This window comes from Natator depressus, chromosome 22 (genome assembly GCF_965152275.1).
Source record: "Natator depressus isolate rNatDep1 chromosome 22, rNatDep2.hap1, whole genome shotgun sequence".
NCBI classification, from domain to species: domain Eukaryota; kingdom Metazoa; phylum Chordata; order Testudines; family Cheloniidae; genus Natator; species Natator depressus.
This window is the reverse complement of record NC_134255.1, coordinates 11,481,954-11,499,858: the sequence shown is the minus strand read 5'-3', so window position 1 is coordinate 11,499,858 and position 17,905 is coordinate 11,481,954. Positions and strand designations below refer to the sequence as shown.

The 17,905-nt window shown below is 39.7% G+C and overlaps 1 long non-coding RNA gene across 3 annotated transcripts in view; it reads right to left on the bottom strand.

Annotated features, from left to right (window-relative positions):
* Positions 1–17,905, bottom strand: part of LOC141976064 (uncharacterized) — a 127,781-nt gene that overhangs the window by 63,685 nt on the left and 46,191 nt on the right. For all 3 annotated transcript variants that reach the window (XR_012636056.1, XR_012636058.1, XR_012636057.1), the window contains exon 5: positions 9,137–9,217. This is a non-coding gene — a long non-coding RNA (uncharacterized LOC141976064). The remainder of the gene's footprint in view (positions 1–9,136; positions 9,218–17,905) is intronic.

Here is a 17,905-nt window from a genome sequence, read left to right as displayed (position 1 = left end):
CAAAAATAATTTTTTAAAAAGTTATTCAAACTTTTTCAAACCACAAAGGAAAAAAAAAGTGTTTTAGCTTCAGGTTGAATTTTTAGCAAAGGTTCCAGTTGGTCATTTGACCTGAACCAGTTCTCTGATTTGCTCAATATTATGTTTTAGCATCTGGTAGCATTTTAAATTCTGTGGACTGTGTGGGTCCAACAGAGCAGAAATTGGTTCCTCAGAGAAGGAAAGCTGAAACTGAATACTGGGATGCTGCATCAAAACCTGATGCCAATGCTGGAATGGCACCATGAGACCACATTTTGCCATAACAGGATATCACCCAGAGGCAGCTGTTCCACTAGCGTGCATCACCTTTTTCTTCTCCAGCTCACTATGATCTGCAGACAGCTCTCTCTACACTTCATGGGGACTTCCTAGATCAAGAACAAGATATGGCCCTATATGTTCAACTGTCACTGGTCCGACAGCTAGTCTTAAACTTGCCATTTATTTACCAGCTGTAATTATTCACCCATTTTACAGATGGGGAGCAGAGGCAAGAGAGAGTAAGTGACTTAAGGTCAAACAGGAAGACTATGATGGAGGTAGGAACCCAGTCGGATTTCCTGAGTTCCAGTCCAATGTCTTAACCACAAAACTATCTTCCCCCACACCTATTTTTCTCTTCTTGGTAAAAATATTTCTTGCTATCTGACTTACGATAACCAAGCCTCAGGCCAAATACTGCAACAGATAGGGATTTGTATTTGCAAAGTTTAAACACATTAGATTTTTTTGAACTAGGGTATCTGAATCTGTTTCAAATTCCAATTCTGCCTCCCTAAATTCCCACTTGTGGTTGCAACTGGATAAAGCATTCTCCATCTCTTGTCCTAAATGACTGTGTAGTTTTGCTCGGTGCTGATAAACACCTTCTGTGTCCCCCCACAGAAACAAGTGTTTCAGAGGGGGATGAAGTGATTCTTGGATGCCTGTGTTGATTTGAAAAGGACTTTGGGGTCTTTTTCAATGAAAGGTGCAATGTACAGCTATTAGAAATTGTTCTGCTATTATTTATGATGGGGGAAAAGGTGTGACTTGATCTAACCTGCACCCAGAATGAGATGCCAGGTTCTGGATAGTTTTTGTTTTGTACCTTTAAACAAGAGCAACTACTTCTAGACACAACAGTAACGATGCTGAAGTGAAATGCAATTCTATTAATCGCCATAGCCGATGCAGACATATTTCGATACTGCTTAGACACCTTTCTATAAACCATACAGGTGCTGCAGGAAGAGGGTATTTTTTCATCTATGAGTAGGAACTAAAACCAGTGATCCAATATGGTGTTAAGGGAAGAGGCATTGTGGTCCTGACATGGTCATCTTTTGGATAAGATACCCTGATCTTTTCCTGTCATTAAGGAGCCCATGGGACTCTCTCTGACAGTATTTCCAAGCAGGATAACTACAGTCTATTTCCCTAAATTCCACCTCCAACTGTAACCTGTGTAAACCAGTCTCTACTTCCTGCCCTAAACTGTTACGTAGTGGGTCTGTACGCTATGGCTCAGTGGCAGATGAAGTGAACTTTGTGTAGCTGGTAAGGAACCAGCATGAAAGCTAATGTAGACCTGTAAGATCCTTATCAACAAAGCTGAGAAATTTAATCAATACACTTTTGCTCCTTCCCCGGAAGGTAGGGGTTGGGCTCTGCGCAGACTCCCATTGCTCATGCCATCCTACAGGAAAGATGCATTTCAAGGTTTCTCACACAGTCAAATTAATCTCCAGAATGTAATGAAGTAGAGGGAAATACAACCAACAGGAAAGAAAGACAACATTAATGTAGAACACACAACACAGCTGTCCTTCAAAAGGCTGAGTTGAAAAACTGGGGGGCAGCCTGTTGTGGGAGGGGAGGGGGTCAGAGGCTACAGCTGAGAAGAGAGAGCAGGAGATGCAAAAAACCCAAAAACAAACGGAGAACACTCAGTGGAGCTGCAGGAAATATGTAGTAAAGGTGAGAGAAAAGAACAGGGATGCGGCCTAGTGGCCAGAATGCAGGATTTGGGGCCAGGAACTCCAAGGTACTAATCCTGCCTCTGGCTTTTCAGCCTTATCAACACCAAGCGAGCAATTTCAGCGGAACCGGTGCTGAAACTGGTTTAAGCGCAGGGACAAAAGCTATGTTCAGAGCTGTTTCAGAAGCGGACACTGAGCTTGCTCAGAGCAAGTCCTCTTCACAATGCTCTGAAAAAGGAGTCAGCTATGTCTACACTTACACTTAAATCATTGTTAGCACCGGGACAACTGCACCCATCGCTGTACAGACTGTGCTAGCCTGGACACGGCTTCTCTGTAGTCTTGAGCAATTGATACTAGGGCTCAGTCTTGAGAGGTTCTGAACACTCTCGACTCCTACTGAGAGCACTCGGCAACTCACAGGAGGTGTTCGATGCCTGGAGAAATCAGGACCATCATCTCTCTGGATATAATTAGACTTATCCACCTCACCAGCCTGCGGTGACAATGAGCATGCTTTCTTCCAATTATATTTTTATACTCAGTCTTTAAATAAAACTGCAACCCTGTATCTGCAATAAAGGAAAACAGCCAAGTATGAGAAAAGCCTTGTAGTTACCTGAAGTGGTGATTTGTTCCTATTTGGAAAGCACTTTGCAGGGAAGTAGCGCTAAGGATTATGGGGCCAGGTTTTCATAAGAATTCAGACCCAGACTTACAACAGCTCAGCACCTTACAACGAGGGCCAGGTTTTCCAAAGAGGTCAGCTTGAATGTGCACACTGTTGAATATCTATGCCGTTTTATTTAGGTGCCCGAGTAATAGCAGAATTCTTTTGAAAATCAAGCTCATAATTAACAGTGCAGGCCAATGTGTACCATATATGGCATGTGGCTCTCACGAATGGGGAATGAAAGATGGAGTATAATAATACTTAGCTCTTATATTGGGCCTTTCATGTATAGATCCCAAAGCACTATGCAAAGGAGGGTCCTGTTATTGTTATTACTGAAGCTGAAGAGCAGGGAGGGAAAGTGACTTGGCCCAGGGTCAAAAAGAAGGTAGGTGGCAGAGTCAGGAACAGAACTTAGGACTTCTGGATCCAGGTCCACAGCCCACCTAGTCAGATGCCTTGCTTAGCCCTAGTATATCATGTGATGATGTTACACACGCACACACACACACACACACAGCAGCAGCAGAGTGCCACATTCTCAGTACCCATTAATGAAAAAACATTTTACAAGTTTCCTTTCTAGACACCTGTTCAGTTTTAGATGATGTTTCCCACAAAAATGGTGATGTTTATAAACAGATTTCAGTACAGTAAATAAATAAAACTGCACAAAAATATTTGGAAAATCGGGGGAGGGGGAAGGGAATTTCCCCATGGTATGTGTATTTATTTTTTAAACCCAAAATAGTTTTAAAAATAAAATCTGTAAATCCAACTGCAGCAACTCACATATCAGACAGAACCACACAGCTCCCATACGACCGGGTTTCTGGAACCTTTAAAGTAATGGCACCATAAATGCCAGCTTTCAGCAACTTTAGAAATTCTTCAGTCGTAAACCCTGGGAGTTCTTGGTAAATGCTACCAGAGGGTAATGTCTACAAATGGTATATGCCAGCAAATTTGGAAAAGAAGCTGAATTCCATACACCTACATGTCTGGGAGAGCTAGGATCAGGGTTCTCATCCAGGTCCCTTCTCTTTCAAGGTCAGACTAGCTGATCTAAGGGTGCCTTAACAGCTAGGAATTAAAAGTCCTATTTTGTATCTGAAAAACAATCCATCTGTTCAGCCTCCATAGGAGGAACACAGCCCATTGTGACAACATCAGATACCATCTCATCCTGCTCCCATTAAAGCCAACAGCAAATCTCCCACTAACTCCAAGCCCTAGGTGAGATACTTGCTCATGACTTGGGAGGCCTCTTATAACTATGCTTCAACGGGGCCTTCAAGCTGCGGCCAAATGGAAAGGGATGTATCAAAAGTCTCTCTAAAGAGCCAACCAAGTATAACTTGCCACTACCTATCACACAAGATCCTTAGTCAACATGATTCTGAAAACAATAGACCAGAACAATGGCTTTTAGCTTAGGTTGCACTGTCTAGAGGGCGTGACCATGCACCTGAAAAATAACAATATTGTATGATCCGTACACAATCCTGTGCAAAAGTCTTTGTAGTAACTACTCATATATGGCAGATACATGTTTTATACTCTCAGGTTCCAAGCGGGGTGTGTGTGTGGGGCGGGGGGTAGAAGGCTGATATCCAAATGCATAGTCTCATTATAAACAAACATTCTGTTTTAAATATAGTTTTAAATATAAAGCTGATTTCTAGTAACCAGGACACAGAAAAGCATTTGAATCTTTAAAAATATATATATATATATTTGCTATTATTTTTCACTCATACAATACAAAACAGGCAATCTAAAATGGGGGGGAAAATCAGTCTTGCACTGGAGCAGTGTGGTAAATGCAGCCAAATTCATACAAAAGTGGAAGTTAAAAAGGAAACTCAGGCCAACTCCTTAACTGAATTTTCACTGAAAGCTAAGAGAAGACGCCAGTCAGTAAGTTTTTATTCTGAGTCCTCACAGTTTCTAAGTATTAATGTGTAAAATATGTATATTGCGCTGTTTTTAAATGTTCCTCATTTTTTAAAAACTAATTGTTTCCTTTCACGACTTAAAACATGACAGCTTTTTATATTCAATTATATTGTTGCTTCCACATTTTTTTCTTCCTTTAGTGATTTTGTGCAGTTTGCTACATTCCCCCTAAGAATTAAAGAAATCGATAGTACATCTAAACTGAAGTAAAACAAAGTGGAGAAGGGAAAGGATTTCAAAATAAGCTAATTTCATACTGAGAATAATACAGAGGTCTACAGAATTACTCTAGACTACATCCAATGACTTCAGTAGAATCACTCAAGATTTACACTGGCTTTCGGATGAGCAGAATCCGTGTTTCAGAGTAGCTTGCCAATCTATACAGCCAAAAACTACTAAACTATATTGCTCCATACACAACTCTTATGTCATTTTCCAAGGAGGATACAATTTCATCAATGTAAGAATGAATCCATCTTATTTTAAAAATGAAATAAGTTTTTGTTTTCTGCTTCCCCAGACCGGATTGGAAATACAAACAACCAAAAAATATCCAGACCCACACATAATGCACCCGAGATTTAATTTCTTCAGCCTGATGTCAAATAACTCTCTGTGTCCCATTTTATTCAGGCACAAATGAGCCATTGGTTTTGTACAACCATGAGTACATGTTAATAATAACCAAAGCTGAAAACTGATATGATAATTGCGGAACAAGATTTGCAGCTCTAATTTTATATTTCCTAAGAGGGGGGAGCGGGGCTAGAGGGAGATGCGAGTAGCAACATTGGACATTTTCAGTTTAAATGCATAAACACCACCATATCCAGGTTTTGTGCATTTGCCATGCAGACACATACCTATAGATACAAGCTTGTGTGGAATATGACCACAAGTTCGGATCTACGGGTTTGTGGCAACGGGCATTGATCTCTTCCTTTTTTTTTTTTTTTTTAAACTTTTTAAAAAACATTTCTGCAAATGAAATTGCAAAGCTGTTAGTAAATAGCAGTGTTCATAATATTTAACACGTTAAAGACACTAACTTATAGGAATAACTATTTCTTTATAGTACTGAAACACTACCTGTGTGACTACTGTTTCTTTCACTGCAATATAACTTCCACACCCCCCTTTTTTAGAGCAGCAAAATACATTATAAATATCGCTTGAACCAAAAAAGTAACACTCTGTATTTCCTTCAGATAAGCACTTTGCTAGACAAGATTATTGATGATGTGATACTAAATGACCAGCGATAAACATTACTGGTATGTTGATAACAGCATGTCAAACCAACCTACCACAAAGACTTTTTGCTTGTGTATACAGGTGTGCTCCAAAATAGATCAGTGAGAGTTTACGTGTGCGGGTGTGTATGTATGTGTGTGTATAAAAAAAAAAATTAGTTTTTTTAAGGATCTTCCTAGTTTTCATTCTGGCAGTCTTCCTAAACAGATGGAAAAAATAACTAAGCAAAAGAAAAATATGGGTTGCATTAACTTTCAGAGAAGTAATTGTTGGTCTAGATTTTTTTAATACAGAACAATTAAAATTTCAACTGTAGCAAATATATTTGCCTTCCACTAAGCAATCTAATAACTTTCCCCAGCCCCCCAGAAAATCTGCCAAATACTAGCTAAATGTCTTTCAAAAGAAATAGAGACAAAAAACATGCGAATGTTTTCTTATTTCTGATAAGATTCGACTTCATCTAGGAGTAAATTTTTGTCATTGCAACAAAAAAATTATCCGGGAAGTTCCAAAGTTTTCGCTCCTATGTAATTAATTTGCACTTGAAATCAATGGCATTACACTGAATATGTGCAATTGGTGGAAATGAGAGGAGAATTAGGCCCTAAGTTATTTGTAACTTATAAATATGAATATTAAACCTACTGAGGTATACTTGCTTGCCTTCCGTCCCCTACTCCCCGCCACCCAAAGTCATAGAAACTTCCCTTTTCTACCTTCCCTTATACCTCAGACAACAGATAAGAATTTGCAAAATTGAGTATTATTCTTTCCGATATGATACAGTCAACTCATGTATAGTAATAGTGATATAGGCATAACTTTAAGTGCTTGCTTCTGTTCTCGTACAGGTTCTGAAAATAAAAAATATTTAATCTCTCCAGCCTGGTAAACAGACACAATTAAATGAATGACAGCTTTCCTTCATGGGTACTGGTTCATCTTGAATCTCTACTCATCCTCCATCCAGAAGTCTAGATACTAACTAAGCCCAAAATTTGCAAACTGGGTTGCTTAAAGTTAGGCTCCTACATCAATACTTAGGCATCTACTTAAAAGTGGCCAGGCGTTCAAAAGTTCTCAGCACCCACAAATCCCACTGGAAGCAGGTGCTGCAGGTGTCTAGCATCTTTCAAAATCAGGGCAACTTTTATGGAGGAGCCTAAATATGGATTTAGGAGCCCCCTGCATGAATAGTTATGATCCATCAATGTGTGCAGTGACCCACCAAGGGGGGACAGTACATACATTTTATTGAGCTTTGACCAGAGATTATACATAGTTATATTTTCAGATAAGGGAATTGCCAATTCAATATGGAAGACCTTGCCTTACTATACAAGCACCACCAAAGTGATATATTTTAAGGGAATCTAGGTTAAAATACAGAGTGCCTTCTAAGAGTCTTTCCCTATAACCATATAATTAGAAGGCATTATTACAACTGTTGCTACTGACCTGAGAACCTAGTATGACTGCTAAGAATTTTGCTTTACATTTGCAAGTCCCTCCAAGGATGCAATGCAGTAGCCCATAATGAACGCTACTCTCTTTGTACCAGAATTCATCTTGGTTCATCTATCCTGTGCATGGTAGGAATTTAATAACCTTACTGAAAGGGTATATAATGTATGGAAGTGCATAAATGTTTACTAAAATTCTTGTTTCTTAAACTTCCCTCCTTGAAAGCTAATATTCTCATCTCCCATTCACTTCTATAATCACTAGCATCCTGACTGGGATTGGGTGGCCCGGAAGTACCTCTTCTGGTTGACGTGAGCCCTCAATTCTCACTGGTTTCAAGGGCACGCAGCACACCATGGCACTATGGGCTAGATTTCCAATATAATTCAGCTCTCATTTGGGCCCTGAAATAAGTGGCCCGATTTTCCAAGAGCTCAGCACCCAGTCGCATTGGGAGCTGCAGGGTGCTAAGCCTTGTTGAAAAACTGACCCTTTATTTAGATGCCTAAATGACCTCACATCTACAGCTCCCGTGACACAATAATGGCTCTATAAAGCAAAAAAGGAAAAGGGATGGGAATGTGAGTAGTTTCAGGGTAAGAATTAATTTTCATGGTTATATTTGTTAAATGTGACAGTAGGTCTTTCTAGAAATGGATCTTTATATGTCAAACTGGCATGGTTAGCTTTCGAGAGGATTCCCACCGTAAATCTTATGGAACTGCTTCTGCACTCCTTTGAGGCTAGAGGAAGGGAGCTTGGTAGATATACACATTTCATTTTGTGGCATCTATATGATGTAAGTAACAAAGTGTCCAGGTCCAAGCTATCAATTCCTAGTGTTTGTAAAAAACTGACCAAAAAAATCCAAAACCCCCAACACCATCACACTTTTGAATGTCCAGTGAAGTGAACTTGTAAAAGAAGAAGCAAATGAAAATAAACAAGATACAAAGCAACAAACGTTCTTCTGAACTGAAGTATTGGTTTTTTAAAAATCTCATTGTACGTCCATTGAATGCATTCGAGGTGCCAGAGGAAAGACTATAGGTTACACAGAAAGGTGAGGTTTGAAAAATTTCCCCTTGTAGATTAATTATGCAGTTGTTAATACCTTGTGAAAACCTCATGAAGAGATAAACACTGGCAGAAAATCCATGATAGACAAATGAATCAATTGTCTTTGTGATACATTTGCATGTAACTTTAACTTATAAATAATGAACTTCACCTCGTCTTTTTTATTTTGATTAGCATGTAAGTTCAAAATGATCATAATATCAACAAACATTAGGTTCCAGAAACTAGGGATGACAAAAATAAAAAAGAGATGCCCCTGTCTAGCATTAACCCTTTGGAAGGCTGGCATTTTCCAGTCTTTCAGCCAAAGGAATATATAGGGGAATATATACAAATGTATGTATGTATGTCTCCAAAGGCATAACATTGGTTTGGGTCTGCATGTGGTTTTCAAGCAAACCACACTGCACAAATGCATTTTCCAAGAAAATTGTCGATCAATGTGGAACATGTTGTGTGCCTGTGTAAAAGCTGTTTGCAGCCATTTCATATTTCAATCATAACAATGAGAGAAATCAGAAACAGAAGTCCTAAATAATTCTTCCCCCTCCCTTCCTATTTTAACTGTTGAATTTATAGACCTTTAAAAATCATTTTATATTTATATCAATCTATTAATAGATTTATATACTTCAAATGCAAAAAAAAATTATTTGGAAAACAGAGTAACTTACAAATCTGATAGAAACGACTTTACCTTCGCAGTGGTACTTCACGTGAATACTTATTGCACGTGCGCTGCCCATCTTGCTAGGCCCAACTCTTCAACAAACATATCCTAGAAAACAAAAAACATTTTCAGATATTTTGGTGGTCTTTTTAAATGGTCTGATTCTGCCTTTGTACATTAAGCTCTGTAGCTCTGGTAGCACAGACCCTGACAGAAAGAGATGAGATCCAAAAAAGCAAGACTGATTGTTCAAAATAAAAGGTGATGTCAATGTTATGCCTTTGTGCTATTTGCCCTCAGCATAAAGAGTTAAATATCTGGAAATGAAACACATTTCTTGCAGCACATAAAACAAAGGATCATTCTAATACCCCAAAGCAGTCAATAAAAATAAAGCAAACACAGAGATTGCGACTGCAAGTACATTCCTGGGTAGCTAGTTATATGCATCAACGTCTTAAACAGATTAGCTATCATGTACTGATCCACATATGATTAAAGTTTGGTAAATCAAATTCAAATAAGAGGATCGTTACCTGCATCTGAGTAGATTCATCAAGCAACCATTTTAACTTTTTTGACTCTTTAACACTGTTTCTAGGAATCATTATTTCTGTCTGCCGATGGTATTGGTAAAAGAAGAGAAACCCCTGATTGTGGTGGTTTCGTGGATGCTATTCTTTTTGCACCACAGCACGATTCTTGGCTGCCATTCCAAGCTGCTTTCCCTTGCCAAGTTTTAAGATGCCGGTTTTGCCTTTCATTTTATTGTTCCTTTCCCAATGTTAAAGACTGACTTAAACCCATGCACAGCTGCTAAGAGGGGGAAAAAATTATTTGAATTTTGCACAAGAACACAGCCGGGGAAGGAGCGCGCCGTGATGTAGCCAAAATGACACCCACAGAAATATTGCTGATATTTTGGGGGTGCTCCTTCTGCTCCACACCCTGGTGTTCTCCTACAAAACAGCTGGGAACACTAGTTAAAGAACAAGAGACAATAAAATGTCCAGATTTGTGATCCACCCTAGTCATGTAATGGCTGGGGGGGAGAGAGGGGAGGGATGCTACTTGTATTTTTTGTCCACTTTCTCGCTCGCTCCCATTCTTTCTTTCTCTTTAAGCTTCACTCAAGGTTGGGTTTGGGTTTTTTTTTTTTTTTTAGCCTAACAAAAGAAGGTTCCCCTGTCCCCACCCTTCTGTTGCTTTTCGCTGATAGGAGTTTGCTCCTGCCCAAGCATCATGGCCCGTTTTTTTTTTTTTTTTAATGCAATGCCACCGCGAACAGACTCAGCATCACAGCGTGGAAGCCACCTTCAAAATTCAATGCGGGGCTGCAAATTCGTTCACCAAATGTGTTTGTTTATTGTGAGTGGAATTACCCTATTTTTATGGTAGGTTTGTGTAAACCGAGGATGACAGCAAACAAAATAATCCCCCCCCGATCTTTTATTTTATTTTATTTTACTTAATATAGCAACAAAAATAAGAACGTATATTTATGATCAAATATGCTACATGAACCAAAAAATTGCTTTTCATTCTTTTGAAGCTTTAAATAGCCGTGAAAGAAATGGCTCAATGGAATATGCTGAATATATAGTAATCTAGTTATTGAATGATATAACCCTTCCTGTCTGTGTGGGCATATGCATACATACACACATATATGGTAAAAATATAAATAGATCTGGGTATAGACAGGCAGATATATTGGAGAAATATACGAGTATATATAAAATAGCTCTGTATATAAAGATATTGCTCACCATCAAATAATCTTTCAGGTATCTCTTGAGTTACAGACGTATCTACACACAGTTGTATTTATACAGTATGTGTATAGCAATCGATAGATAGATACAGGCGGATATTTTACATAGTACTTGGGTGGCAGATAGTTTATATAGTTTGAAAGTTAGATCATGCAAAAATTGACTATTTCCAAATATAAAATCAGAATGTAGAAAAAATACTCTGCCATAAATAACAGTTATTGGACGTCTGAGGTGTAAGGGTGATTATTTACAGAAGTGCTAAGTGCAGCATGTACAAATGCCAAATGAAAAAATAAATATACACATTTTTTTAAAAGGAAAAAAATGACTGATAACTTAAAGTTCCTATCAAAAGCAACAGAGTTAAACAGAAGCAGTGAAGATTAATAGGGGGGAAAGAAAATGGAAGCTTTGTTCCAAAGTGGAAGCATAAGATGCGAAATTTCAAAATCAGATGGCTTGGTCGGTGATTTCTTTCATTTAAATGAATTGATCTGTTGCTAAACTGCTGCTCTGGTGCCAAGAAACCTTTAACTCTTTCGGCTCAAAACCCCTCATGTTTTCTCTTGAGCATGCCACTATTCGATTAGAAAGCGGAAAATAAAAAGAAGGGGGAATAAAAAAAAAAGCATAAGAAACAGGGGGATTAAACCCGCGAGCGCATGCAGCAGACAAAAGAGCGACAATATGGAGAGCATCCATGTTTCGTTAGAACTTCTACTGTATAAACAATGTGATTCTTGTTCTTACAATGTTGCTAAAACTTGGAAAGGCGACAAAAAGGCCTTCAACCTTCACAATTATACTTACAGAGAGAACTTAGTGGCAAACCCATCAGAAACGGGGTTTGCAGCAGGAAAAAAAAAGAAAAACCACGACAGAATCCTGACCTAGTCCATTAGAAACATTCACTTACCGAGAATGCCTTAAGCATTTTCCAACAGAACCCCCTTTTCTATACATGTTCACCTACGTGGAAAAAAAAAAAGCTGTTTTGGTAAAATTTGGGTCAGAGTTGCTAGTGCTTTTCCGTTTTATTTTGGGTTTGTTTTTCCCACTAAAAAACAAATAAAAAAATAAAATAAAAAATAAAATATACTTGTTATAATTAAAGTTAATTCCGGGGGGGGGGGGAATATATATGTGCAGTACAGAAAAAAATCACATATACATATATTTCCCTCCCACTTTCCAAACTCCGCTGCAGTTCCTCCTAAACTGCTGCTTGCTCCAATCTGGTGCCTGCTTAACAACGGAATGACAGGCAACATCTGTTTGTATAGAAGCCAAGATCAAGCCTTCAAAATTTTTCTGGCTTGGTTTCCTTTTTTTTTTCCCCTCTATGGAAAGCTTTTCTTAAAAAAAAAAGCACACGGCAAGATTTTGAAAGCAGCTCAAGGGAGGCAGCACCTGTTTTCCCTTGAGTTGTTGCAAGGTATAGCATTTCCAGGGTAATTCATTCACCCCCACCTCCCCGAGTCCTGTCTCTTCCTCATGCTATTAACATAGTAACACACAACTTAAAAAAAATCCAACATACCTTGATCACTAAAAGGCCACTCCCTTCTATGGGGGGTTTTATTCTTCAGTAGTCAACTAAAAAAATTTATTGGGGGCAAAGGAGGGGAGGAATAGAAGGGTTGAGAAGACAATTTGTCACAATTTTTTTTTTTTTTTTTTTTTTTACAAACCCTGGTCTGAAATACATAGATAAAAAAAAATCAAATCAAACCCAAATAAGTTTTGGTGTCGGGCTACTGTCAGTTCTGTGGCAAATCGGAAGAAAGCACAGTAATTCCACATGCTGAGATGTGAACAACTTGAAAGAGACCAACTCTCCAGAAGTCACAATAAAAACTATCAAGGCACCCACTCCTCCCTTCTCCCCTCTCCCAGCACCTTCCCCTAAAAAAAAAAAAAAAAGAAAAAAAAAGAAAAAAAAGTCATGCCACCAATTTAAATGATTAATTTAACAAAAGGGAAAGGGAAAGAAAAAAATAAGGCTATTTAAAAACTGGACGAACGTTTTATTCACCGGTGAATTGGGGCACACACACACAACATTAAAAAAAAATTCAGACAAGTTGCTAAGGAGACTTGTGTAAACTCGGAACACAGGCACATTTCTTGGCCTTTTCCCCCTATATTCCATCTTGTATTCTGATCACGCACCACTGCGACACCACTGCACCAATCCACTGCATTAATCTTAGCCTTAAACAGGCTGACTGGCAGAGCAAACCGTGTGTATATATCATCTTTCAAATTTAACAAGTTAAAGGCAGAGAAGGTGGCGGTGGGTGGGGAGGGGTGGGGGGGCGGGACACTTCGTTCTGAATATAAAAATACAGGATTCGAGTGTAGTAAGGGAATTTTAAAGAGGAAGTGTTATATGGGCGTATGTAGAAAGCTGCAAGCCTCCCTTAGCTTTCTTGTGTGTGTGTGTCTCTCTCTCCCACTCCTTATAACAAAATCCCACATCCCCTGGCAGATGTCTGAGGCATCTGAATCCCTGCCAGATCTAACAATGTCGGACCCAGTCTATGCCACCAGACGACCTGCATCATGAAGTAGCTCATTCTCCCATCTCTGTGAAGTCATACAGACATATTAAACAACGCTTCTTCTTTTCTAATGTGCAGATTCATAAACTGCATTTTAAAGAAAAGGCATTTTTTATCCTTTTTTTTTATTATTAAAGAGAAAACAGTGTTCATAAATAAATAAATAAACGGGGACATTCGGGAATGGGGCACTGAAGGTGACTTTTCTCTTGCCACACAATCCATTCTCCTACCCCTCTGTCACACACTTTAAACAGTAGCCGGCATGTGCTGACATTAGGTTTGGGCGAAATTAACATTTTCTTTCAGTTCCATGCATGCAGCCAATACCTTTTAAATTATTATTTAAAAGATACTACCTTACCCACCTTGTCTCTCTAATATCCTGGGACCGACACAGCTACATCTACACTCCATTTCCATTTAGATCTATTCATTTTATTTTATTTTACTACACATTAACTTCAATTTTGAAACGAAAAGTTTCAAGAACTACCCTATTTCATGTAGAAAGTACTGAAAGATGGTGTTTCAACAATTTCCAAACCCCCTCCCCCCAATTTTTTTCGAAATAGGAAATTAGTTGAAACCAACCTTTTCCTGCAAATAGTTTTGGTTTTGACAAATGGACATTTTTCGACAAAAAGTATTTCGTCAAAAAAATCCCAACCAGCTCTACTTTGGATGCAGGGCTTTGGATATGGGACTTTTCACAGGTAGGAGCTCACTTGCTGAAATTATCACTATTGCACTTTTAAAACCCTGGAAATGTAAGAGGTGAAACATGAGTACGTTTTGGAATGAACTTCTTACAGACAAAGAATGACCACAATTATAATACTTTTACCTGTGTTTGGATCACATGCTTGCAGTGTGCTGAGGATGGCTTAGAGGTCTATGGTTCAGCTTTGAAAAAACCAAAGGGTGGATTCAGCCCTTCATCATCCTGAGGCAGACAAACAGATCCCCAAGTAGATCACTCTGTGTCTGGATTCATGCTGGTGCCTAGGCTCTGGGACCCTCCCCCTCATCGGGGTCCCAGAGCTTGAGCTCCAGCCCAAGCCCGAACATCTACAAAGCAATTTTACAGCCCCACAACTCAAGCCCCATGAGCCTGAACCCTCCGACCTGGGGAGGCGCGGGTGTTTAATTACTGTGTAGATGTATCCTCTGTGCCTTCTCTTCCCCACCCATAAAACATGGATAATATTACTTACTTACCTTTGTTAAGCACAATGAGCTCTATGAATAAGAATTTCTACCTATTATTATGGAGGGTGAAACAGAGTATCTACTCTCAGTCTGACTGCAGGGGCACACACAAGGACTCCACTGCTTGTGAGCTCCGGCTGGGGACTGAGTCCCCCGCTTCACTCTCTCTCTTATACCTGGGCTTTGTCCGCAGGCTCAGAATTTGCCCCCATTGACACTAACAAATTGGATCTCTCCTATTAATTTCAGTTAGAGCAACCGCTAAACTGGATCTGAGACAGCGATGGGTGAACATCAAAAGGTTCGGAGGTTTGGCTTCCTTTGGCTAAAACATCTAAAAAAAAAAAAGTTCTAAAGCGTCACTGACCATGTTTGTTTTGTGAATCTTGTGAGAGATCAGGAGAATCTGGTCTCAACATTTTGATATTTCTATTTCCTGTTTTAACTGAAAGCCTAGAAGTTGGATGATTTTGCATTTATTTTTTTAAATGACTGAACTTCAGAAATGTCTGAGTCCAATCTAATTCAAGCAACAGACACGGGTTCAAGGCAGGTGTTATTTCCTTCAGACCAGATTTCTCCACCTTAACTTTTAGGGTTATATTAAATTGTCATGCACATTTCCTACTTTTGAAATGTGATGAACTGACCACTAGGGAGAACTCCGGGAGTTTACCCAAAGAAAGAAACAACCCGGGCAGCAGCATTTTTGCCTGTATCTCTCTGCTCATGTGTCTCAACCTGAATGACACAGGACCTTCGGAAAAGACGGCAGTTAAGGTTCCATGTACAGTTAATTAGTGGCCTCAGTGCCCATAAGGGAGCCAGTGGTGATAGTGGTTTCTATAACGTGTTGGACACTTGTCTACTAGAACAGAGAGACTGGGATTATCATTGTGCCACTCATGCACTGTAACACTAAAAGCCTTCAGCTAGTAATGCCTTTCAGTCAACCTCTTCCAAGCTGTCCAGTGCCATAACCCCTTGTTCTGAAGACCCCACAGCCACCTCCTTCCTCCACAAGTCAGGGAATGCAGCAAAGGTGTAATTCAGAGTCCGTGGATTTCAATGTGATTTGGATCAGGACCCAGAAACAGGCACTGTCTGCACAGTGACAGAATATTTTAACCCCTGAATATCTTTAGTGACCTCAACGTTTAGTTTCCTTTGTTAACCGCATGATCTTCACCCAATTCACAAGAAGGGAGATTTACTAGTAACAGCATTCCAGCAGTGCCTAGAGGCCTAAATTACATAAGAGACCCATCATAGTAGGCACTTAAACACAGACACACTGAATTCTGGGACCCTTTTGTGTTATATTTTCAAAAGGTTCTAGTGACTTTTAATCCATGGTGTGCTTGAACCAAGACCAGGTTTTCATTTTGGTTGTGAGCTAAGCCAGAACTTTTAAAAGCCACTCTATTCATTCTCAAGGCCTTAAAACATCTGTTTCTACCCAGATAGAGGAAAGCAGATGTTTAAGATTTCCTTTTATAGGACCTAGTGAGAGGTATATCATTATATTAATGTTATTCTTTGCAGTCACACATACATTTTATCATCATTACATGTATCATTAGCAACATGTTCGAACTGTGTAATTTGAAGATGAGGGGATAAAACCCTCGCAGGGGGTCTGAGGGTAACCTCCCCCTGGGCAAAGTTTTTGGATACTACCTGCCATTCGGTGCAAGCTGGTGCATTCCAACATTAGAAACAGAGACACATTTATTAGTCATGGCTGCAAACCATCTCTGCTGCTGGATGGCTTTTAAGTATCAAACTGGGGAGGATGAACCCCCATTAGAGGCAGGGAAATGCTCCCCACATTCCCAGCATTGTATTTAAGGGCTGATTATCTAGAAAAGCTGTAAAATGTGGTCCCTCTGCCCCCACCAGAAATAACATATAATCAATTACCTGTGTTCTAAAATGGAGTAGAAAGCAAGAAAACTTTGAATGATTCCATACAAGCTGGCATCCAAGTATTGGTGTCCGAGACTATCAAGTTTTAGCACATGCTCTCTTAATGGGATGCAGTAATATTGTGTAAGAAGTTACCTGGCGTCACAACCAGAACAGTCTGACAACAGGGGAGGCTCTGACTGGCTCAAGGATTTGTGTAATGTGATGTGGATGGAGCCTAAGTCACTTTCTCTGAGCGCGCCTCCTCTACAGTAACACATTGCTTTGATGCTGCTAACCCTCAGAGTAGCGTAATTTTTTTTCCTATCGTGTCCATCACCGAAGTACCTAAGTGATGAACAGGCAAATAAGAGCTGCACAGATCTAACTGATCAGGCATGCTGGACAAAATACACCTGCATTGTTGCTTGCTGTCGTAGGTACATCATAAGGTTCCCCTGTAAGGGGACACGCATGTGATGCTGCTACCTTGGACCAGCAGGTGCAGTGGGAGACCAAGAGTGAAGGAGATAATCCAGGTCTAGTTGAGAAAGACATAATTATTGTATGATTTTAAGTTCAGTTTCAAGGCAGATGACTGGATGACTTGGAGGACTGGCCATGGGATAAGCACACTTTCATCTCCTGATGAGCAGTGGCCATATTCCAGACACCACAGACTAGACTGTAACGATATTCTGCCCTGAGTAAGGGGTGATTCATAGGTGTGCTGTCCCAGAAGCAGACCAAAGCATGAATTGGTAGGCTCCTCTAAATTATGCTGAGCCTGGGACTGCATTGGGATTGGATTTGGGATGGAGAGAACTGGAAGAATTAGAACAAATGGATGCGCATGGGGTGGGCTTGTGGTATCGTACCTGCCCTGGCTTTGTACAAATAATTTCATCCAAGGAGTTGCAGTCTCTCCCCAACAGACTTGAGTAAAATCAATTGCCTTTCATCCCTAACGCGTGGCTGTAATTAGGAGTAATGAGATGAAATGAGGGAGAGGAAATTTTCGGCTGAATATCAAGAAAAGCTTCCTGACAGTGGAACAATTGTGCACTGACCAGGAGATAGAATGGATGGGAAATAACAGATCTTTCCCATGTTTAATTTCTTTGATCCCAACTCTATACGCTATTCATAGCTGCTTATTTAATAGACTAGCTCTTCCATGAAAGATCAATGCAAGGACAGCTACATAGTGCAGGATAGCAATTTTCCAAATCAACATCAATGGGACTTCAGGGAATAGCCTGAAAGACGCAGGAGAGCATTAAAGGGTTTTTTTGGACAGTGCCCTCCATTATAGGACCCAATTCTACAAGGTG